Here is a 26,541-nt window from a genome sequence, read left to right as displayed (position 1 = left end):
CATTTAACTGAAATGTGTGACCAGCTGGATCACAGAGGCACAAAGGGTTACAGTGAATGGGGTGGCATCAGACTGGTGACCTATCCCTATAGAGGTTCTGCAGGGCTCTGTCCTCAGCCCTGTGCTCTTCAACATTCTCATAAGTGACTTCTGTGATGCTCTCATGAATGACACAGGACTGGAGAAGGTAAGTGAGTAAGTCTGCCACTAATACAAAACTGGGAGGAGCTGTTGACTCCCTTGGAGGCAGGGACGCCCTGCAGAGAGACCTCAACAAGGGCAAGAGAACTGGGCAGTCACCAGCCTCAGCAAGAGAAAGTGCCTGATTCTGCACCTGGGACAGGGTAATTCTGGATGTACAAACAGAATGGGGAAGGAGATGCTGGAGAGCAGTGCATGGAAAGGGACCTGGGGGCTCTGCTTGACAGAAAGCTGAATCTGAGCCAGCAGTGCCCTGGCAGCCAGGAGGGCCAACCCTGTCCTGGGGTGTATCAGGCACAGCATGGCCAGCAGGGCAAGGGAGGGGATTGTCCCACTCTGCTCTGAGCTGGGGCAGCCTCACCTTGAGTGCTTGGGGCACAGTTTTAGGTGCTGCAATACAAGATATAAGCTATTGGAGAGTGTCCAAAGGAGGGCAACAGAGACGGTGAAGGGCCTTGAGGGGAAGCTGTATGAGGAATGACTGAGGTCACTTGGTCTGTTCAGCCTGGAGAAGAGGAGACTGAGGGGAGACCTCCCTGTGGTCTGTACCTTCCTCATGAGGGGAAGAGTAGGGCAAGACACTGAACTCTGTGTGGTGAACAGTGATAGGACCCGAGGGAATGGTCTCAAGGTTTAGGTTGGATATTAGGGAAAGGTTCTTCACCCAGGTATTTGGGCACTAAAACAGGATCACCAGGGAACCGGTCACAGCACCAGCCTGGGAGAGTTTAAGAAGAATTTGCACAATACTCTCAAGCCCGTGATGTGACTCTTAGGCTGTGAGTTGGGCTTGATGATCCTTGTGGGTCCCTTTCAACTCAGCATATTCAGTGATTCTGGAATTAAAAACTTGTATTGTTCTATCTGTTTTATCATGTAATTATTTAAGTTATTCTGAATCCATTTTATTATAAATCCTTGGTTAGGGTAAGAATGTTTAGAGAAACTTCATTAAAATGCCAGGACATGTACTGGGGGACTAGTAATTGCTTCCTGTCTAATACCAGTTGCCTTTTGCTGACTTTTAGAGAAATCAGAAAATAACTATGTCAAGCATCAGCAGTCATCAGGTAATGAATGTCTATTATATTCTGATACTTTTTCTTCCTTAGCAAACCAACCTTTATGCTCACATGATACTCAGATAGTGCTCAAATAACACAGTCTACACTCTCTCCTGAAAGGGCTGTGTCATCTAAGTGAAAGACATGGAGTAGTTCAAAACATGACATCAGAAATAAGTCTTAAAAACAGAGGCATTTGTGTTCTCTCTCCAAATATGCACAATATAATGAAGCATAATTTCATGAACTGTATATGGTAGTGACATAAAATCAGACTTCCAGAAAAGACTGAAAAAGGAAGTAAAAGTTGCAATTCAGATCAACCTATGAAAAAGGAAGGAATAAATCAAGAATCTACCTGTCAAGAGGACTTTATTCAGAAGGTAAGTGGGGAACTGGGGATGAGACGATGGGAGGCCAGAGGCAGAGGTACAAGAGGCACTTGAATCAGAGCCATTCCAGACCTTGTAAGTGCATGTTGAGCAACTGAAGGGCTTTACTTATACTGCTAATGGATGGTCCATTACCAGTTGGACTTACAGTCAGTTGCAGATAAACTGCTCTTAACTTCTGAAGAGTTTCAGTGTAATCAGCTTCTAAGTCAGCCTTCTCTAGGTGGCCTATTTATTCCTTACTTGGTGGCACAAATTTTCTTGAGCATATAAGAATATTTCACATGGACTGTGCCCTTTGCAGGCAACTAAATAGAAAGGTTTACCGAAATTTTCTCACAGTCTAGGCAATGCAATCTTTCTCTGAACAAACTGAAGGGATGGTGGCATGTGAGTGATGCATCCTTGTCCATATAAGGCTTAAACTAAGACATGAGAAATGGTGGTAATGTAGTGTAGTTGCTGTGTAAATGGGTGCAATCTTTCACAAGAACAGCTGGTGCATCCAAAGTATCCCTACTCCAGCCAGTGAGACAACAGGACAGCTCAGTTCAGTGGGTACTGAGCTACGTTCACTAGGTACTTTCAGCATCATAGTCTACTTTTTTTAAAGTGTACCAAAACTCTCTGAGCATGTGAAGGACAAGAAGGTAATAGGAAAAAAAAAACCCAACACATTTCCTAGAACACTAGAACAAAAAATTTCCTTTGTAATTTTTTGCCTGCAATAATGCTTGGCAAGTGCTGTGAGAGAATGGATTTGGCTAGTTGAAGAAATCAAACCATTTGATGCAGTATTTCACAAAAATGATAAAGTTTATATTATGATGGGACCCAACCTGGAGTTCAGTTTGGAAAATGCTACACATTTCTTGCCTAGATACAGTCTCAATGTTTTTTTATTCTTCCATCTGCTTTTCGAAGGAAAATGTTTAAGTAGAGACGGGACGGGACGGGACGGGATGGGAAGGGAAGGGAAGGGAAGGGAAGGGAAGGGAAGGGAAGGGAAGGGAAGGGAAGGGAATTAATGAAATTGAATAGAAGAGTTGTCTTCTTGGTAAGGATTCACCTGTCCTGTTCTCCTGCTGAGAGTCCTGACAGGGACAAATGATGATTTTTGCAGAGATAATATATTCTTTCAAAAATTTTAATGGAATGAAATTGTTTTTGCTTACATATCTTTTACATTACTCTATGCATAATTTTTGTGATGATTATTTAAAAAATTGTTTGTACTCTGTCCAGATGACCTAAAGTTTCTTAATATTCATGTTGTTCTCCCCAAGTTATTTGGCTCCTACCATTTAGATGTTGGTGCATTTTAATGTTTCTGCTCCTGTTTAGCTTGCAAACATTTTGAGGAAAGCAGTCCTGATGAGAGAAGCTGTACACTGGTAAATGTCAAGTATTTATAAAAAAGCAGCTCTTCAACTTTAATTATATTTCAAAATTAGATGCTAGTATGTAAGATCTCTGAAAAAAGCAAAAGCTTTTTCACTGGTATACTTTGGGATGCTGGTTTTGTGCCACAGAAGTAGTTTGGAGCTTGTTCTCATACTCTCATCTTTCTAAACTGACCTACCTTAATTCATGTGAGCAGAAATAAATGCCTGATCTTCTTAATTAACCAATATTTTCCCTATTCCCCAGCAATATTGCTACCACCAGGAAGTGGCTTTGTTATTCTACAAAGTTTCATCTTTTTTTTTAGAATATCAAGAGTAGATATTTTGTGTATATGTTTACATATTAAATATGTTCTAGTGTGCTATCCACACAGTGCCCAAATTTTCTGTGGGAATGCATTACAGATGCTACTGCCATTTCTTAACTCTCTCAGACCTCACAATGCATCAGAACATTAAGTTAAGGAGAGGATTCCTTTCAGTACTAACCACACTTGTTGATTCCACATGAAAAATAAAAATTGTATTGGAAGTCTAGATTTTAAACATTTAAAAATTAAAATGTCTGTGCAGCACTTCTTGTTACTCTCAAAATGACTTATAGTCCTATTCTCTTCTAGAAGAATTGTTTCACAGATGAATGTCATCAAAAGGTTATGCTCTATACCATTTTAAACTAAGTGCCTCCCTTTCTAGCTTATCCCCATAAATTTCAAAATGAAATGACAGGTAGAGTTTTGATGTGGAAAGTAGTCCCAATTTATGTCATTCCTTATCCCATTAGTTTTTTCCAAGTACAAATATCCTACCAAGCTGAAAAATTAATTAGTCCTACCTAGAGTATTTAGACAGAAGTAAAATACCAGTAGTGACTATTGCACTCCTATAAAATCTCAGCTCACCAAAGCAGGTACATAACACACAAACCATATTTCTCAATACAAAAGTAAAAGATGTTTATGGTCATGGTCATTAATAACTGCAACTATTAATGGTGGCTGCTGTGCACAAAAGAATCACAGAGTTTTTCTCTAAAGTCTCTCCTTAGCATGAAGGAAATATTTTTAGTTATAGAATTCTAGAGACTATTTCTTTATTACAAAATGTTTAGAATTATCACAGGTTTCTTCAAATAAATTATTTGAAAATAACTTACACCTGGTGCAGCTTTTATTTAGTAATCTGGGAGATTCATTACTATATAACTAGAGAAGTTGCACTTTAACAAAACCATTTACTTATACATGTAAAATGCCATATTTGTAGTAGATCATTATAATAATTGGAAAGCTATCTGGTTATCTAGTACACTTCACTGATTTCTTTACAAATCTGCTAAATGCAAAGGAAATTTCCCAAAGTTTTCTAAGGAGATTTCATCCTAACCATTTTTCTAAAACATTTTCCTTTTCACCCTTACAGATGTCATGGAAGAAACTCTAATTTAGGTGCTAAAACTAGAAGAGAGAATGCCACTGGATCATATACACAGAGAGAAGAAACAATGAGCTGTCTTTTTCTAGCACACTTAGGAGGTTTCATATTAGATAAGTTCTTCAGAAAACTTAAAATATATGTTTTAGCTCCATTCCTTTAGTGTCCCTGAAGATCTCTGTGAAATAACTAGTGGATTCAAAGACACCAGTAGCATTGCATACCTGAAATGCAGTAGAGGGAAAAAAAAGACCACGTAACTTTGACCCAAATTACTGAATTTAGCTTCATGGTGAGCAAATCAAGATGACAAGGTACTGTCAATTCATTAAAAAAGGTCATTGTTTTGACAGGTTTAATTCAACCTACAGTAATCTGATCAGCCTTCCGAGTGTAGAAAATCTGAAGCTGACTTGGCTTTATCTGTTTTGGCACTTAAACTGTTTATTAATTAATGATGTGAACTTTGAACATATAAGGCAGTTTTCTTCATATGCTAGCAAGCAATCTCATAGTGTTTCCTTGTCAATACTAGCTTCATACTCTGCTTCCACAGCTTTTCCAAATATTTGAAATGACACTGCAGGTTCTTAATACTTCTCCAAATGAATGTTTTTGTCCCACTAGATGTTGCAATGAATGAAAAAAAAAGAATAATTAGGAGCTTTTGTCATCGTTGACAAATTTGTAATGCTTAAAAATGTAGAGGCTTCTAGCGTTAGGATGGCATCACAAAGATAACAAATCAATAATGTAAAGCTTCAGAAAGACAAACAAGGAAATTTTTTAGCTATTGTGCAAGTAGCAAAGACTAGACCTCAGGCCTACTGGACCAAGTCACCTATTCCACACAGAGATTTCAGAACTCTGCTCTTTTATTCTTCCTGTTCTGTCAAGTTAAAATTTTCATTTGTCAGTAGATGCTTTCCTCTCTAAAGTTTTTCTTCTGGTACTTTGTACTAACAGACCATGCCTTGTGGTTTCTAACAGTGGTGGGGCAATGTTACTGGGTCACACGTGGTTTCTAGAGCCTATTCAGAGCAGGGATGGCAACCCAACAGATGCATCCCCTTGCCTTAATCTCTTGGGTGACCCAGGGACATGTAAACATTCTTAATGATATACTCTTTCATATGCTTTTTAAAAAGAAAATGAAAGTTAAATTCCAAACCAAGCTTAAGATTTTCTGACTGAAAAGAATATTAATCACAGTTCAGCAAAGGAAACAAATGAGAATTGGATCTACAGCTACCTTTGAATCTTGTTTAAGGGATAGTGGCATTGTTTCCTGGAGCTTCATAATTGAATGAGTTAAATTTGTATAACTTATTTTTGGAGGCAAAAATAATTGCTTTTTGGAGGAAAAAAAAAAAAGGAAGCAACAAAGATTAAATTTCAAAGTTGTTTTCAAGTTCTTGTAATCTCTTCTAAGGCATTCCATACTCTGAAATGAAGTAATGTCTACCTCAGACTCATCTGGTTAATCTATACCATAAAGGCAAACTGAAACATGAAACAAACTATTGGAACTTTCAAGGAATATGGGAGAAGAATACAGAATGACAATATAATTATTTTTCCAGATTGTTAATGTTTTGGATATCAGACATTTTCCTTTAAAATCTTCTGATAGAAGTACTTCTCAGGTGTAAAATTTTATTTAGGTCAAACTATTCTTTCTAAAAGAAGAGTTCAATCAAACATTCCTGATACCTTTACTAATTAAGCCCTTATCCTGCTTTTTGATCATGAAGTCCCAGAAAATGTTTTGTTCTATTATATTTTTATGTAAATGACATTTATTAGACAGGCTGACTGTATTGTATCTATTATGTTATCTTTTAAAATGGGCTCAAACCCATGGGTTTAAGGTCTTTCAGAAATGCCAAGAATTAAACAACAGAGGGCTGCCTTTATTCCCTTGACCTGAATCACATTAGCATCACTGATTACTTTACTGAAGAGAAGAAACAAGAAAAATGAGGCGAGACAGTCCTCTGAATAAAAATAATCCAGCCTCCCCCTTGAATTCCAACATCCTTTGTTTGGATTTCTTATTTGGTTACACAAAGGACTTAGTTTGGAAAAAATCAGTTTGTTATTTTCTAATAGTAAAAAGTTTCTTAAGATGTACATTCTGTTCTGTTTTTCAGATGACTAGGATAAAAACCAAGGTTCCACCAGAACAAGTTTTTTCCAGCCAGATAGAACCACTGCTTTCAAGAACTGGCTGAAGTGGTTCCATCTGCATTGAGAGCTGCACCTGAAGCCAGTGTTGGAGGTTTTATCCTGCCAACATTTATATGCTGATTACTTCTTTAAAACTTAAGAGTCATTTCCCCAGCAGCACCTGGAATAATTGCAGAGTGACTGGCAAATGAGCATTGAAGGCACTGTTAAGCGTGCCAGTCACTGTTCAGCTAATAATTCTCCAGAATCAACACGAAACTTCAGCACATGACCTTTTGCTTCACTGCAACCCTGATTCTGTATCCCTCTTACTTGATTTGTTTGTTGATGCTTGTAACAATGACAACAAAAGAAAGACCTATCCAAACAAGATTATTTTTCCTGTAAAGGAACTGTGTTCATTAAAATGAAGAATGAGAGAAAATGCTGCTAAGTCCAAAAAGGTTTTATTGAAATAGATGACTACTTATTGGCTGAAAATACCTTTTACACTGACTTGCACCAGTTGTGCTTTAGTTCTTCTGCTGAACAGCCACTTAGTTGAAGATGTAACTTTTAAACAGGGAATAATAACTTATTGTATAAAATGTGGATTTTAAGCTCTCAAAGAACAGCATTTACATAGCACAATCACCATAGATGATTTTCTGACTAAATTTTAAAAAATATGTCAGTGTGAGTATTGCATTGCATCTGGCTTTTTTCATCTGAGAACGATAAATTATCTCAAAGTTATCTTTACATCATTTCATGCAAAAATCTCTCTTTTAAAAGAAAAATTGAGCTGCTAAGTCAGTTTAAGAGGCTAGCAGTTTGTGAGAGTTTACTTTTGTAAAAAGTGTGGCAAGGTTTTGGAAGCAGGGGGCTCCAGGGTGGCTTCTGTGAGAAGCTCCTAGAAACTTCCCTTGTGTTTGCAGGAGCCTGGGCCAAGGTGGGTGGGCCAGCAGTGGCCAAGGGCGAGCCCATCAGCAGCAGCTGCAGTGCCTCTGGGATAACAGAGCCAAGGGGGAACCTGATCCACAGCAGCAGCCAGAGAAGAGCAGGGAGTGCCTGTGAGAGCAGCAGCCCTGCAACACACAGGTCAGAGGAGGCTTCTGACAGCAGTGCAGAGACCTCCCTGCAGCCCATGGCAGACCGTGGTGGAGCAGGTGGGTGCCTGAAGGAGGCTGTGACCCCGTGGGAAGCCTGTGCTGGAGCTGGCTCCTGGCAGGACCTGTGGCCCCATGCAAAGAGGAGCCCACACTGGTGTAGGTTTGCTGGTGGGGTGTGTGACTCCATGGGGAAACCAACAGTGGAGCAGCCTATTCCCGAAGGACTGCTGCCCTGGGTTAGGGTTAGGGTTAGGGTTAGGGTTAGCAGGTCCTACTTTCCAGGAAGGGAAAGGAGTCACTCATTGTGTCACTATATAGGTACCTCACCACTATCCTGGAGTTAGTTTTGAAAATATGTAAATGTAATTATCCAGTGAGTACTCATGGTAGTCTCCACTTTAATGTAGTAATGCTCCTGGCTTCTGAAGCCTTGGACCAGCAGGATTAAACCCAGAACTAAGAAGAAATAATCATTTGTGTATGCCAGTTTTGTTGAATAAATGCTTGTGTTGTTTGAAGCTGTACAGAGAAGTTCTCACATATTAAAGAACAGATACTTTCACAGCTTCATATGTTCTTACAGAAACAGCTTGGAAATTTCAGCTACTATTTTTTGTTCTACTACTATCACATTATTTAAATCAATTTTACAAGGTCCATGAAATATGCTATAGTTTAGGAGCTGCTGTTCTAGTGCTTGCCTTTTTAGCTTTCTGAGAGACAAGTCAGATCTTTCAGATCAATATTTGTTTCCTCTTTGAATGCTTTCTCTCTCAGCAACATCAAGAGGTGTCCCATGTGAAAAATGGTTCTAATTATGTGTTGTGTCAAAACTCTCCTGAGCCAGACAGGCAGTAAAAGGAAGAGAGTCTGAAGTTCATTGATAAAAATGGGGAGAGCAGATGGGTGGCCTTTTGACCAACACGAACAGACTCAGTATAAATTCTAAAGCAAGTCAGAAAACAGAGGAAGATGTACTCAGAACAACAGGGGACAAATGTTTACAGCTTAGCATATTTGTAAGACTGGAGGTAAGAAAAGGGAAGCTCATACCCCCTACCTAACTCTCTGAGTCTAAAGCACTCCTCCCCATCTGAAAACTCACCTGCAGGCCACTTGGATGGGACATAGAGGCTGTGTTTGGCATACAGGTTGTTTTCTTAAAAATCCCCCTGAGCAATAAGTTCATATTTTCTCTTTTACCTGATGCACTATGTACACCTCTAAAAATTCTCATAATAACTAATTTATCACTCTGCTACCAAGACCGTAACGCTTCTCCTTCATAATTAAATATTTTCAATCCATATAAATAAGGTTTACTGTTAGAAAAAAACTGTAGATGAATAGCAAGGTGTGCATTTTCTTTCTTAGTGCATCAAGTACAATGTTTATATATTCATGTAGTTGCCTGGTTTAAGAGGCTGTCATAAATGGGCTGAAGATACTTATGAGAGTCAGTCATTCAAGGAAGTTATAGAAGCTCCTCCGTCTTCCAAGAACAACCTCCCAATTAACTGCTTCAACATGAAATTGTGAAATTCTTAACGTGATAATACCAAGAAGCACAACATTTGGTGAAGATATTTTGATATGAACAGAGCTGGTAGCAGTAATACAGCAATAATTGCTAGCTCATTTATGGCCTATTTAGCTCGTGCAGTGAACCAGATGAGAACAGCTAATGAGCACAGCTTCTTGCTGTAATTAGTAGAACAGTAGTGGCTCGCAGATGATTTACAGTTTGCAAAAGTCAGTGTATTTACTGAAAAGCTTGTGTTCTCTGTGAAGCTGTGCCATATGAGGAACTGAGGATGCCATGTTTTACTTTCTAATAAGCCTCAAGATTTGGTTTATAATAACCTCAGAATTCGTCTCAATCTAACAGAAGCACAACACTGAAGATTTCTGTGTGCTGTTTCTTAGTCTGCAGTTGAGCCTATCAGAACTTATGTAGCCAGTTGATGTATTTTCTTTCCTTTCTCTTGTTGCAGAAATAAATTTTCAAGAAATGGCATGATTCTTGCCCTACTGGCAGATTAAAGACCATTTTATGTTGTGGTAAATCACAATGTGCTGTGCGAAAATAGAATTCAAATAGGTTAAAGAAGGGACAAAAAAATATGGGAAGAAAATGCTATGGACCCTGAATTAAAAAATAGATAATTTTAAGAAAGGATAAGTTCTCTTCCTTTCCTTGACCACTGAATGGACTGCTTATAGACAAGAATGCAATTAGAAATGTCAGACAACTACACCCAAATGATATGTACTAATTCTCTGCAGAAATATTAAATATTCTTAAGAAATGTCCAGTTCAGTGTTTCAGATTCACAGAACTAAACAAGAACCAAGACCAATCTTTGGTTTCTAGAGTTTTGTCTTCATTATTATTTTTAACACTGTGAGTGTTTGAGTGCTACTTTTGTTCTTGAAGGAAAGCAACTGAAACTTTGAAACTACTAAGGCCTAGTAAAACAATAAAGCAGAGGCTTCCTTTAGCCAAGATCTGTACACTTAAAATCATACTTCTAAGACCAACCAAAAAATAAAGCAAGTGGGAAATAGTAATACCTCATGATGGTATGTAATTTAGAAAACACATGAATAAACTTTTCAATTAAAGATTGGCATAACTTCTAAATAAAATGTGCTTCTATTTCAAAACACAATCAAGGCAATCACATCATTCAGCAAATTCAATTCAATATTACTAGTCAAGTTGAAAGGAAACAGAAGTGATCCTGTTTTAAATTTCAAACACAAATTATCTTTTTAAACATCTCATATTCAGAGTGTCACAAGCACTTCATGTTAGTTTGTCTTTCATTTAAGTATCCAATTATTGTATCTTATATGCAACATGGAAACCTCAGGTCCTCCCTGAGGGTTTCCAAGTCTTCATCAATGTGTTCTGTCCCCTATATTGCACTGTTTATCACATTTCTCATGCTGACCTGTTTGCTTTATCTTGCAGGCACTACTTCATTATTTAATGATTTAGAATAAAGGAATTCAAATGGAGATATTTAACATACTAGGTTCACTACCTTAATCATTTATACTTAATAGCTCAACAAAACCTTAACAGTGGTGAAAAGATCACTCAGTCCATATGACACTGGCAATATCCCCCAGTTAAATCCAGCTGCCCACAGTACTGCTCTTGTAAGTCAGTGAAATGGGTTTGAACACCTTCACGAAGGGAGAGCAGAATGTGTTCTTCCAGACTTCTACCTGAAAGGGCAAAATGGGGAGGGTCAGGCAAGATGATCTCTTTCAACCCCAACCATTCTGTGATTCTCAGGTTATATATTGTTGTGGTTATTATTATTATTTTATTTTTTAGCATGTTGCAAGACGAGAAAAAGCATTTACTTGCAAAGCTCTGACACGCAATGCATAAATTGTCACTTGCTGGCTGGACAATTAAAAGTCAACTATGTAAGAAAATACACAACATAGACTAAGCAAAATTATGTAGTGTATATTCTCTTTACACTTCCTGCTCTTTTTCACTACTTCTTTAATGTTTTCATTGTCTTGCATGCTGGATGGGAATTCTGAAACATGATAAAAAGTCCTTAAAATGTTTAGCAGCAACCCTTCAGCAAATGGTAGAAAGTTATGATATCTGCATGGGTTCACACATGGTAGAGAGGCATTATCAGTCCCCATTTGTATGCTAATAAAAATCTGCTTTATATAAGATGGAACCTGCCCATTTCTAGTTGGAAAGAGTTTTCAACAAATTTAGCAATATTTGATGCAGAGGCATTGACTACTTTGGCCAGTGAAACAGCCATAGAATCCCAGATATTCATCCTGCTTTTAAATACTGTTTGACCAGTTTCATTCTCTTGCCTCTATCCCCTAATTACCATGGCTTCTTTCTTACTTCTGGGCCATTTAAGAAGAGGAACAGAATATTTGCCCTTCTTTGCAAAATTATTTCCCATTCCTATTTGGAATCTTGGGTTGCTTTGCAAATCTATAATGAAAAAAAAGCTGTCATGGTCAAAATGCAGAAATCTCCTTTTTAGCTGCTGCAAACAACCCTCTCAGTCTCAAACACTACTGAAAATTTTAGCTACAGAGTGTGACTAGTCTGTCATGTTTGACTTAGTGCACCCAGAAGCATTGATTATGTGCTTAAAGGCAAACAAGGGAGAACAGTAATTTTGCAGGAAATCTGCATAAAGGCAGCTTCCTGTTTACCAGCAACCCCCTTAGATCTTCTCTGGGTTTGTTTTGTCAGTTTTTCTTTTTCTGTCTTGTCTTTAAACTTATCATCAGGAGTGTCATAAAATGGTACATGAGAAAGTGAATAAAAATGTTTTCCTTGTACATACAAACTTTAGGAAATTTTCGCTGTGGGTTTGTATGAACTGAGATTTTTTTACAGTTATAGTCACTGCCTGGATTGGAGTGGAATTATATGTGCTTGGTGCAAGTCACTTGGCTTTTATCCCTCTGACCTTCACCACAAAACTACATGTAAATATTGCAGAACTGTTAAGACCTAGACTTTCTCAGAAAATTATGTTTAAGATATTAACAAAACTACTTCCTCTGGTTTTTTTTTTTTTTTTTCCCCAAACCTTATGCAGGGTTACCGTTCAGGAAATTCAGAGAAAAGTTACAGTCTGGCATTTATTGGAAAAGTAAACACTATCACACGCACATCCTACGCTATTATCGTATGGTTTTTTCTTTCAAATATCCAATTATGAAAAGGTAAAAGGCTTTAAGTTGATGCTGATAAACTATACCTTGAATTACTTCTACTCTGACATACATAGGTGAACATTACATTTAGTTTACCCAGAAGAAAATTTAAATTACATTGTATAAAATCATATTGACAAACTATTTAACGATAAGTTAATACAAACCTAAAGGACTAGGATGGAAAATAAAGTGTAACCCATTAAAAATGAAGTGTTTTCCCTTGGAACTTTTTGCAAACACAAAAATAAGCTCTCTTTTTGCATTTGTCTCTTTAGTTTTTCTCTTTATGTATTGGTTTTGCAGAAGTCTTTGTTCCAGCAACACTGTCACAGAGACCTCCACAAACTTTCTATTGTCAGTATGTTCTGTAAAGGACAAGCCACACCCCAGTGACTTCATGCTCAGGAAATTCCCTAGGACACTGTAAGAAGAGAGCTATGAGGATGCAGGCTGTTGTTTTTCCATCTGCCCCCCTTTAGCCAGTCCTCTTCTCCCGTTCAGATCAGTGAACCCAGAGCAGCACACAACAGGGACCTTTGGTCTGAAGACTCCAAACCTGCTCCAGGAGGAGCAGCCAACCAGCTCAGACTCTTCCTGTTGTTGATATTGACTGCTCATAGCTTTTGGTAAGTGATGGAGAACTCTCAGACTGGGCTGGACTCAGCAGCAGGCTCTGCCTGGAACCCCCATTGCCATGCAGATCCAGGAAAAAGCAGGTAAAGAGGATAAGAAACTTTGGTCTGAGTCAGTATGACCGGTCTGTCAACATTTTGATCCCTATCATTTAGTTTTCAAAAAAACCCCTTTGCCTCGATAAGTATATGAGAGACAAAAAATAATCACCAATTATATCAGGGTGTGTATCACAAATGACATTTCACATGGAGTTCTCATTCGTACTAGGACATCATTTTGAAATGTGGAATATTAAAGAATAACAGTCTTTCAAATAATTGTAGGATTGTTTTCCAATTCACCACTGAAATGTAATTACGTTGTCAAAAACTTACTGTCATAAAAATAAAAATTAATATATATTCGAATTATTAGTTTTTTCTGAACATTAAATGATGTGTAATACCTCTCATATTGTCAAACATTTATATATGATGGAATGTAAGGCTATTATTGAATGCTATTCTTATATCTCTTTAAATACATAGGTCACCATTATGTCTGTTATTTGGATTATTTTAAACTAAATTATATATTAAAAGGTTTATGTAATCCCTAGTTAGAGCTGTACAATCAGAATTCAATTATATACATTGAATATAAAATTTCAAAGAATCACACTTTAAAAAATCTTGATATAATTGCTGAATATGAAATGAAAACCAAATGACTATGCCATTTTTATGTATTTCCAATATTATATATTTTCTTTAAATTAAGGATTAATTTTAAAGAAATTTCTGCAAGGAAACAAAAGGACTTCAGAGGCAAGAAAATATTTTCTTCACACTTTGGAAGCTGAATACCATTTGAATATGATAGAACTTACCATTTTTCTGATGCTATTTAAGCAATGGCTTTTAGTGCTGGGAAGGGACAATTTAAAAGATTCTACCTACAGAAGCATCACTACTGACTCTTAAAATTCAGACTTTCATTCATCTAATAAAAGTAGGCAAGAAGGGCAGTTGCTTTTTAAAAAATGTTCCTTTTAAGAGGGCAAGAGTCTCTCACAGAGGAGTTCCCATGAATTCCTTGGTCTTTCTACCATAAGCATTGAAATAGATACTGTAGAGTTAATTATGTATACTTAAAGACTTAAATTAATTGACCCATTTTTTGGGAATTAAAAAATCTGTAGGATTCAAAGTATAATTATAAAAAAAAAAGCAAGATAGGAGTCAACATGATGCACTGCAAGTCAAGGACCACAGTTCTCTACCTATTAGATAGAAAATCTGGCAAGTCTGCTACTACAGCACTGTTGCTGCTTTTCTAGATATTTAGTATATATTATAATATATAATTTAATATAATTTAAATTAATTTAGATTATATTTAATTTAATATAATTTTAGTTTCCACTATCAATGCTATGTCCTTTTTGAACTTTCTTAGATCACTATTTTATTTGGGCAATACGACTCTTAAGATATTGCAATTGGGTCCTTTTCAGAAAGATGAATGACTCATGACTTGAAAAAAAACTTTTTTTCTAAGTTGTGTCACAAGAGGCACTTGTTCAAATGGAAGTATTTTCTTCCTAGAAATGTGCTTGCTAACACCTGGATTTCAAATCTAAATAGAGGTACCCAAACCATAAAATTGGAACCTTTGGTATTTCTTGCTTGAGTTGGAAACAAAAGCTAAGAAAGAAGCTGGCAGAACTTGAAGAAAAAGCTTTCATGCCTGGAGTTGCAGAATAATGTACATAATGATTTCTCCAGACTTGCACAGTGTGCATCTTTGAGAATACATGAGTCCACCTAACTTAAAGTCACACATGCACAGCAAAACAAGTAATGAATAATGAGATGGTGAAACTGAACTGTCACTGAGGTTGTAATTCTCTGTGTCTCACTTTTGCTTCAGTGACTCTTTTCTTTTAGCCTGAGACACAAACAGAACAAACAATTAGTGCAATAATTGATGATCTGTGCCTTCAAAGCTTGTGGTGGCCATGCTCATGTTTTATAAGTCTACTAATGCAAACAGCTCGTGTGATTAGCGTGCTGCCTTTTGTTCAATGACAGTGCTCAGCAGGTACACCTGTAACAGACAAAAATGCAGATAGAAGTAAAATATAGTTTATTCACTGACCAAAAAGAGGTTTTTTTGTTTTTAGATTCCATTAACACTTATACACCAACACAATTGGTGAAATCATTACCTATGTAGTTCGTCTTCTAGAACCTCACCTTGCCTTCTAATTGGGCTGAGTTTTACTTGAGATATTGTAAAATAATGCTGCAAGTATTAAAAGAACCCTCAAAGTTTATATATCTGGTTTTGCTTTCTTTGAGTTATTCAAACATTGATGTTTCTTGAATCAAATTTTATCCACGGCAGTTTAGTAGGCTTTCATTTATTATTAAAAAAATTCCTAGCTTCTTTAAAAGCCAGCAAAAAATCAGATCTGTAATCCTATTCTTCATCATTAAGTTCTAGGTTAGGATAAAATAAAATTATATGAAAGAATACTAACTGAAAGATGGTATGCTGTTTATCAGTTTAATTCCTTGATTTAGAGGTTAGATCAGATAGGAATAAGTCTGGAAAAAGTTTCGTCATGGTCTGAAACCATTCCACAATAAATAGAAATGTAATGAGTGGTGTGCACATTCACCATTGATTTTAAGCCTCTCTAACACATACACGTTTCTCTAAGGCTGCTTGTCAATACTTCTATACTAACTTCCTTTCCTGTTTTAGCTAATAGGTAAAATAAACCTTAATTATGGTCCACATTGCCAAATAAGGAAATGGAACTGCCCTTAGAATCTTATTAAAACCTTCTGGAATCTATAAAGCAAAATAATGATACTTATAGGAACCTCTTTCACATGGATCAGTTTTGATCTTTTTCTGTAGGATTAATCTAAAAGAAAAAAATCCAAAAACCCCTGTCCTTTTACAATAATGGGGGAATCCCCCCACTGAAGTAAATTCTTAATTATTTGTTTGCAGATATCTAATTTTTTCATGCTTCTGTACATGAAGAAAGGCCCAAGAAGTTTAAAGGGCCAACAACTGAGATTCTGTAGTATCCCATTTTCAATTCTGCAAGATTTCATTCTTATAGAAAGTGTCACAGATTTGAATATTCTATGTTAATGGTGCTAACACAGGCAATTCATATATTTAGAGCTCTCAACACTTGTGTCAAAACACAACACACAGTGTTAACAAAGCACTCTGCAGTTCCAGGGTAGACAACACTAAGTGCAGTTATCCACTGTAGGAACAGTGACTTCAGATCTGTGACTTTTGGATATCAAGGGTTCCTTACTGGAGGTTAATTGTCTTCCCTCTGTCATCTACCATTCAGAACTTCATCATCCTTTATCTACTTGCACACCATAAAATCCAATCCTTAACACATTTGGTGTCCTTGTTCATCATCACTTAAAAGACTGCTCTAAAGATGTGCTGCTATGTATTCAGAGAAGCTAAAGCCTTCTAAAAATCAGCAGATTACTGATTCATTAAATGACAGCTAATCTGAGATAAAATTTATAGCCACATTAAGGCCAACTCTGATAAGAAATCCACCCACATAAACATAGGTGTGTCATGAGTAGGAAACAGCATAAAAATGTTACTTATAAAATTTTGATGGTCTTTCTATTGATAGGTAAAATCTTATGCAGCATCATATGAACACCAAGGAAAAAGTTGAGGGGAAATTTAGGAAACAGAAAACTAGATGTCTGAACTAAACTTGAAGTTATCTTTCAAATGTTATTGTCAGCATTTTTTTTTAGCATTTGTACATGAAACAAGAACATTATACAAGATAAGGTTTGCACAGCAATGTCTGTCATGATACCCAAGACCTTGCTGAGTACTTACAATTGTATCAGAACTCAGTTAAATTCTTGAGCCTTTATTGCTTTTATTCTTTTCAATGTTGTTTGTTTACCGTGAATTTATATATTACCACCTTCAGAATATTTTGTGTCTTTTTTTCACATAGCTAAATATTTTTCTATATACATTGATGTAGAAAAATTCTGACTGCTCAGTTCGACCAGAAAAGCAGATAATTTATGCTCTGATACATTTCCATTTCATCTCCAGTTGCTCTTATTTTTTATCTGATTTACATCCCTATTAAAAAGAAGTCTTTGTGATTCAGAACTGTAAATTAAGTTGTAACAGATGGAGTCTGGTCAGAAAATCTCAAAAGGTGTTTGGCCAGTCAGATAAACAATTCTCATACTCAAAGAAAAACAATATTTAGTTTATTAAAATTTTTTTAAAAGTCTCTGCAGGATTCAAAGGCAAATCCAGCCTATTACTACACACAACTCTGTATGACAACACTGGGTTCCTATTGGCTGTGATATGAAGGATAGTTGGTAAACAATAGCTTAACAAATGTGTCAGCTTGTGCAATACCAAAGGTCCTGCTGTTTTCCATGACTCACAACAGCAAACATGAAACAGTCCATACAGCTTCAGAGAATTCTCAGTGATTATTCATAAAAGCATCCCAGGGAAAATCCCAGGTCGGGTTTGACAAGGCTCTGAGCAACCTGATCTAGTTTAATATGTCCCTGTCCATTACAGGTGAGTTGGACTTGATGATCTTTAGAGGTTCCTTTCAACCTAAATTATTATATGATTCTATGATCCTACAAACTGCTGGTGCTGACCCAAGGGAGTTTCATGTCTTGCCTGGGAAGAAATACCTCAGAAAATCTCAAAAATTTTAGTTCTTGGCTCACCTGGCAGATTAAAATTTTGTAGAATAGCCAGAAATAAAGTAAAAGGACAGTAAGTGGAAACTAGAATAAAGAAAGGAGTTAAGCCAGACCGAAACAATAAAGTAACTTAATTAGATTTTACCTGTCAGGGAAAAAAATTATTAGTGGTAACCTTAATTACAGTTCTTATCCTTCAGACTAACAGGTGTCCCTACAAATGCCAGATTGCTTTTCTCTTCAGTTAAAATTAAGCTTTGTCTTGTAAGTTATTTGCTAAGTTTAATTTCTGTGGTCTCCAGGACAGCCTCTTTCCTGAAGACAAGAATCACTGAACCACACAGATCTAGTCTTCTTTAGCTGCAAAAACTCCTGTTCCTGCCTATCTGATAAACTGAGATTCAGCTGCTACACACATCCAAAACTAACAGGGCTGTAATATTAAATTATGTAAAGAATGACTATAAAATATGGTGGAGTTTGTAATTAGAACAGCTTCTGAGGAAGCTAAAAGGCAGTAGTGTTCTCAGGGGAACTTTCATTTATTATTGCTAACTAATGAGAACTGAAAATTCAAGTCTAAATAATCTCCATTTAAAAGTCTCCTCTGGTGAAAAACCCAGTTATTGAACTATGTAATCCACAACTTGACAGTGCTCAGCCAAGACCAAGGAAACTCCTGGTTTTAATGTGTTCTGAATTAGAAAATATATGGTCATGCAAGAACTGTTGAGTGCTGAATGAAAATGAACATTATAACTGCTACTCCTCACTCCTTTTATGAAAGGCAGCCCCATGTCTTTCAGCAGACCCATTGTTGTGGTTAGCAACTTTAAATAAAGAGGTACCTTTAATTTCTACATTTCAGATTGATTTAGTGGTAAGAGATAATCTCACCTATTTGACAGCAGCTTCCTTGTCACAGCATATGTCATAGCCTAGATAGCCACAATAAATGGAAACCAGCACACAATTTCAGAAGGCTACAGGCACTCAGCCATTTACAGTGACACCAGACCTCATCAGAAGGCTGCAAGCATCTGCCCTTCATGTTCTCTAGCCCAGCCTTTTATCCCCCTGATGTTCACACATGGCTCCTGTGTGCCCTCTGTTCCCTGTGGTGGTTGGTCAGTGTCCCTGGGCACTCCAGGGCTCATTGCTGTCGGTGCTGCTCACCTGCTGCTCACAGCTGTGCCCATGGGGATGAGGCTGCCCCAGCCCCACTCCCAACTACCACAAACTGTGTGCCTCCATTTCTTGACTCCAAACCAAGAAATTTAAGCTGCAAAGAGAACATAAAGCCACAGCATAAATCACAACAAGGAAAAGAAGTATATCATTTAGTGAAGGACAGTGCGTGTGCTGAATGCCTATTTCCAGCAGTGACCATCCTGTTAAGCCTTGCAGAGCAAGAATGATTCATTTGCTGGACTGGTACCTCTTGCTCCTTGTCAGCTCTGCCCTCGTTCTGCAACAGCAGCAGAGTTTGTGCAGCCAGCTGGGGCAGCATGGACACCAGGAAGGGAAGCCAGCCACACGGGGGAGGATGTGTGTCACACTGTGTCATGGTCTAGAATTTCTTTCAGGTCCTACCTAGCAAGTACGAGTCCTCTCTGTGTCAAAACTAGATCTAACAATCTAATAAAACATGATTTTACGAAGCTGAGCATCCCAGTGGGCTGAAGAGTTTAAGGTAAATGTGTGACAGAAGATCCAGACCAGAGTCTGTTTAGGATCCTGTCACAAGTTGAAGCTGCAAAAGTAAACAATGAGCAGGCAAAGTGTCACTTTTGTCCCAAGTAACAATTTCTTAAATAGATACCAAGTAAATCTTCACAGAATGTTTAGCATATATCTGTAGTTTCCTGATTTGAATGTCTTTTTCAAGCTGTCAATTTAGATATAGATATTTATATGATTATATTTGTTTAGCAAGTTCAAGGGCATCTTAATTGGCTGAAGAGGAAGGAAGGGAGAAGGAGAGACAAGTGAGGAAGGGTTTCGTGGCGTCTGATCTGATTTTTTCCTTTTTTCCAATAATAGTTAGTGTGACAGCATCATGTTAGAGACTTATCACTTAGCTGCTGAAATGCACAGGCACTGGAACCAACACATAAAGTACATCTCAATACAAGATATTAAAAGAACAGGGGCTTTCAATTATAGTCAATTAAATCAGTTTAGTAAGAAGGTGTTAGAAAAATGCATGTAATTTATCTGATTGTATACCCACGTTCCTACAGCACTTTGAAAGCAGACATCTTTGTTGGCAAATTATCCACTAGAATTTGGAATCAAAAAGTGTTCAAAGTGATATTTGAAGTAAAGACTCAGATTTCTTGGTCACACCTTTATTACCTTTTGTCTTCTCCCATTTTGTTTTCCTGCTTTACATGTATTGCAAAAAGAAGCTGTGATGCTAGTCAGTAAAATTAAAAGCCATCCCCTTGTTCTGTAAAAAATGTGTCCAGTAAAATAATTGCAATGAAAATTGATCACTCAATCACTGTGTTATCAAAGCACTGTGTATTCTCAGTCATACTTGCAGCTGATACACCTGAAAATGGGTGGATATCCATTATTTGTGTTCTCATCTGGGTGAATGGGTGTATCCATTTCAGTGCCATGCCCAAATCTGAATTTAGGAACTCTAAAAGTCATTACAAAGAAAACAGAAAATGTTTCATAAAAAAAGGAAAATCCCAGAACCCCACAAAATAGGATGGAATAGACTATTTCAGTTGGAAGGGCTGTACAGCATCATCTAGCCCATATGCCTGACTAGATCAGGACTCATCAACTTTTAAAGCACATAACTAGAGGCCTGGATGTCTCTTAAACATTGACTGACCTGGGGCATCAACCAACTGTCTTGGAAGCCTCTTTCAGTGCCTGACCACTCTCTCAATAGAGTAATAAAGTTTCTGTTATTCAGTCCAGACCTCCCTTGGCTCAGCCTTGAATCATTTTCACATTTCCTGTCACTGGATCCTGGGGAGAAGAGATCAGTGCTTCCCTCTCCACTTCCCCTCCTGAGGAAGTTTAAGAGAACTAAAAGGAGGCACTTTCCCCTCACTTTCTTCAGAGCCTTTTCTCTAATACTTTTGCTCAGCTGAGTGGAATTCCAAGAGTGAATGGCAGGTGTCTCCTGCATGGATAAAAAAATCTGGTAAGTATATCTTCTGCATCTTTCACCACGTGAACAATTAATAGTGTTAGCATCTGACTGATCAAAATCCGAGTTCACAGACTACCACATTCATTTATATGGGGGAAACCTTAGATTTGTGGTGGTGTTGTTTCAGATAAACTAGGACAAGAATGTTAAATGTTCTCTAAGGGCATAATTGAGTTTCCTGTGAACTACGGATGAATTCAGGTTTGTTCTCTGTTCCTAGTGAAACATTTCATGATATCAGCAACAAGCCTAGTGATTAAGGAAAATATCAGACTGATTTTTTGTTGTTACCTTGGTGCAGTGCCTTTATGTGACATGCAAGATCCCTGTGAGAAAAAGGTTCATTTTAAAAGTTACAGTTTTATTTATTTTTTCTTTTCCTGCTATTATATTTTCTCAATTACTTGGTGTTTGTTTCCTTCCTAATTCATTCCTTCCCTCTCTATTTTATTCAATGAAAAAATCTTCATATCCCCCAACAGTTTTGCCTCATTTCCTTCTGTGGTATGTACACTAAAATAATCACTCCTAAGACAGTGAATATGGTTGCTAACAGAACATCATCGGGCTTTAGAGCTAAATATCACAATGAGGTTAATGACAGATGGGAAATGCTCATACATTGCAGTCATGGTTTCAGTCTGTCTGCAAACACAGTTTGCATTACTTTATGTTTTGCTTTGAAAGAACCTCAACAGCTTGGGTTTCTTCTTAAGGTTAAGGTTAAAACCTATGAAATCTGAATATACCATTGCGTCAATACTGAGGCAAAGCAAAGCACGTATGTCCTGTTGTATGGGAGTCTGATTTTCCTCAGCTGAAAGCTTAAGCCAGAGATGTAGACTCATTTTTTTTTTGGTTTTTTTTTTTTTTTTTTTTTTATTGATTTTTGAGGGTTTTTTTTTTCACAGTCAGTATTAGTCCAAAATTCTTGGTTTACCACATTCTTGTAAGATATATAACCCTCCTATTTTTCTGAAAAACTGTCATTTTCCATCAGAGGGAGACCTGCACTCCATTAAAAGACTTAATCTACAGTGTCTAGGAGGAAACATCAGGTGTTCTGCCTGGCAGCAGCAGGGCAGGTCCTCAGAGATGGCTTTGGCACTCTTGCATTCAAAGCCATCCATGTTAGTTGGCCCAGTTTGCCTTAATGAAGATTTTATCCCATGTAGTAGAATGATAACACTGTCTTCCAGGCCACCTCCACATAGGTAACAATTTTTTTCTGCTCTCTGCAGATATCTCTCCACCTCTTGTCTCTATTGTCCCAGACCTTCCTAGCCTGGGTGAGAAAGATTTCTCTTACAATTTCCTGGTTCTCTCAGCAGGTTTTATAGTAGTCAGCCTACTAATGCCAAATCCTCATTTTACAGCTAGTCTTAAAACATTCAGACCTCAAGCCTTTCCACTCAGTAAGGGGAGTTAAAAAACCCCAAAGTAGTACACCAGTGCTTGGAAGTGTCTGATGGCATGATCTGCCTGTTAACACATGATGTACTGCACTGCTGTTCAGAAAGCAATGCGTGTGACACACAACAGATGCCCCACAGCCAACCCTGAGTAAACTTTGCAAATGGCTGAGTGACTGCCTCAGCCCACTTAAATCTATTGCTTTGCAGCCCTAGAGATGAGTTAGCAAAAGAGGTGCATGGTGACATAGCAGCTACTAGCAAGGATATGTGGTCTTAAGTCAGAAGGCAGAGCCTTGAGATCAGTGCTCCTATTCCTGCAGAACTCTAACGGACTGCAGGAAAATAGAGTTCAAGTGAGTGTTGGTAAGATGAAGAGGAAAAGAAGCCAACCTGCCTCCTTTAGTAAGCTGTTAAAATTCTTCCTTGCTGGGGCTGATGGAGATTTATTCCTATAATATTACGCAGGGAATGGGCATATGGATTTAATACTCTTAGAAATAAGATCTCTCCAAACCCATACAAAGAGGTCCTTTAAGGGTAGCTAGCATGTCTTACATTCTTGGTGCACATAGAGGGGCTAAGAAATCAGCATACTCCATGGCCACAGGGATCACACGGGTAGGATTTCCCCTTAAGAGAAATATTTGTTCATCCCAGAAGGGAGCTTGCATGTGCATTAACATCTCTGCAGCATGAACAATAGTAGATTAGGACCCTGGCACTAAACAGGGAGTGGGCCAATGCAACAGTGTAAATATATCTTTTGAGTCTGCAACGTTCAGTAACATTCCACGATTCTTCTCTTCCATCTTGTCCAAATGAGCTTCTTTTGGCTTTAAGCCATTTCTCCATGATAATGTCAATGGCTTTAGCAATGCTAAACAGGCTGTGCCTGTTATCTTTGCATCTTTTTTTTTTTTTTTCATTTTTTCATTGTTACAGCTGCTCAGCCAAACCATCAACAATTTATTTCCCACAAACTAAATTGAGCCAATAACATTGTAATCCAGTATAAACAGAGAAGCAGTTGATTCCAATTAGGCAAAAGTTTCAGTGCTTCCAGGCTTGCAGCCAGTTTGTGGTTTATGAAATTTAACTAAGTTACAGCTTAATCAGTTTGCTACTGAAAAAAAAATTATAGCCAACAATATCCCAATGATAAAGGAATGTCATGAGGAATGGTTAAAAAGATCTTGGTGATGATTTTTTACAGCAGCCATCCCCAGCCACTGACAGTAGGGAATCACATAAATAAGAACTTTACCATTCTACAGGTGAACCAAGTTCCACAACAGCAGCAGGAGCAAACTAACAAAGTCTGTCTTGCTGTTACTTTGCAGTTACCTCAGTGTGGAAAAGAAAGCAGCCAGCTAGACAATTCTCACAAAAATATGCCCCAAGCCTGGTGCTGTAGTTAAGGGAATGAATTGGAAAGCTATGCCGATAATTCAAATCCTGAAAGACAGGATAAGAGCTGGAAAATCTGAGAAAAAATATAATAGTCTAAGTGTTTTAGAATCAACATACAAACATGTAAATGAAGGTTTAATGTTAATGAAGTTAGGAAAGACTGAATAACTCTTGACGATACTCTTGAAGAATCACACTGTATATTCTAATGTTTACTCCATTATGGAATACCAACAATGTTTCTTGGATTGTAAGATGGGCAGCACTGCTGGCATAACAGCTGGATAACAATTAAAAAGTGTGGGGTTTATACTCATGCAAAATTCATCACTATAATATTGCTAATAGACAAAAATCCAAATGAGAGTCCTCTTCCTTCATAGCTTTTATTTGGCAGCACTATTCTGACAATTATATAAATATGCACTGAATATGCTGTGCAAAGCTTAGAAGGACTGCTCTAAACCAGTACAATATGGAGAATTTGAGAGTGGTTTAGTCCAGTCAACCCATTTTTCTCTTTCTTTTTCCTAGCTGTGCATTTGGAACAGACTTTGCAGAGAAATTGTGGAGTCTCCCTCATGGGAGTTATTCCAGAACTGCCTGGAAGCAATCCTGTGTCATGTGCTCTAGGATGACCCTGCTTGTGGACCCACAGAAGTAGGAGTAGACCTATTCTGATTCTGTGGTTTGTCCAGTGCTTAATATCTCTGTCTTTCTGTTCCTGCTAATCTCCAAAAGACACAGAGAGGTTGGGCTCAAAGAGGAACTTGGCACTTCAGGTTACATTTAAGGACATTTTCAAAATGCAGACACAGAATGAGACCTTAAAGCCCAAAGACAAGATTTGTGACAGCAATAAGGTTGTCCTGCTTCACTCAGTGGATGGTGAGGGCTTTCATTTATCACAGGGACCTGTGAGATCAGAATTTGCAACTAAGCAGCTCATGTTCACTTCTGTTATTCTGTGCACATATATTCTGTGCCCTGTTCTTCGGAGTTCTTCGGAGTTCTCCTAAGCCTTCTGATGTTTACATTTTTGAATGGAGTTTCTCTTACACTTTTATGTAAATAATTATTGTTTTGCATTCTTTTCTGGAGGAGGAGAAATTTGATGGACTGTTGGTTTGACCAGTGTGGCGGGAGAGGGGGCAATTTCATCCTCCAATCCATGGTCACTTTTGAAAGTCTGTAAATATTGGAGTCAGAAATAAACTATGCTTTTTGCCTTGTATGTTTCGGCATGCGTGTCATTCATTTTGTGTCCTATTGAGACACAAATACAGAACAGCTACAGAGATTATAAAACATTTTGGGTCAAACTTCCATTGTTTACCTATGCTGCAATCTCATTATATTGAAATAACTATAGAAGGGTTATAGCACAGAAGTGACCCACACTGCTTTTAAGCAAATTTCCTCCAAGTCTCCAGACTCAATGAGAAAGAACAGGGAAGAAAAAAGCTTAAACTTATAGGCAATGCTGATATGAATTCTTATTGTTTTAATCCCATTCAGGGACCCTGTTGAGAAAGGTTGCCACATTCAGCAAGAACATTTACAGCAGTCACTTTTTCAACTACTGTAATGTTATATCTAATTTATCTAGCTGAAATGCCTGAGTTAAGGGTTAATTTAGGGCTTCCTGATTCTTCCATAAAAGATATTATGAAAGTAAAGTACCATAAATGAAAGCTTGTATATGTACTTTAATTTAAAGTTTGTGTCTGTGTAATTGCTTCAACAGCACACCAACAAATCTGTAAATGCAGATTGAATAAATGTTATAAACCTAAACACAGCAGCTGTTAAATCTCTTAACATCTGTAAAGCTTCTTTTAAACACTGGGAAACCTGCTCTCTCTCCTGATTAACTCCTTGTTGGGTAATGTAATATAGCATGGATGCACCAACTGGTGGGACTTCTTTGATTTCAGGAGTTATTTTCCCACTTTAGTTGGAAACTTGTTTTTTTTCCTTTTGTGAGGCAGTAACCTAGCGGGATTAGAAGTAGTGTACACATTTTATTTTCTGAGAGAAGTTAAAACCATGCTTCTAATATATGCTTTGCCTTATTTATAAATAATCACAATTGTTCTAAATGTTCCAAAAAAAGATCTAGGGAACGAGGGAATATATGGAAATGATAAACAGGATGATACCAGTTTATTAATATTAGTTTTACTAAGGCTTTAGATAAAATTACTGTTTATTTCCAAACAAAAATCTGTGTACCTTGAGAAACAGAAAATCAGAATCCTTTTTGGCACAGTAAGTCAACACCAGAGTCAATAGCTTTGTTCTTCATTTATAGAGATCTACCTCTCAACAGTGAATTATGAGACAATATAATAAATCTACATCAAGCTGTCTTTACTTTTATACAAACTGAGTCTTACTGTGTCAGTCTTGTCAACACTACTGAATATTAATGGGAATAAAGTTAATTGCTGGGTGTATAAAGGTCTGATGCAGTCAAAGTGAAAGAAAGCACCTAACAGAAATCTGTCAATTTTGACAAGCTGTAATTTATTTCTACTTCATGATATGTGCTGACACGTTTCAAACCTTACTCTAGTCTTTACCATAAATTTCAATTATTATAATTCACAGCGACATTTGACACAGAGGTTGGGACCTAGTTTACC

Source organism: Serinus canaria, chromosome 5 (genome assembly GCF_022539315.1).
Source record: "Serinus canaria isolate serCan28SL12 chromosome 5, serCan2020, whole genome shotgun sequence".
Classification (NCBI taxonomy): domain Eukaryota; kingdom Metazoa; phylum Chordata; class Aves; order Passeriformes; family Fringillidae; genus Serinus; species Serinus canaria.
The sequence above is the reverse complement of the archived record's forward strand: the minus strand, read 5'-3'. Positions refer to the sequence as shown.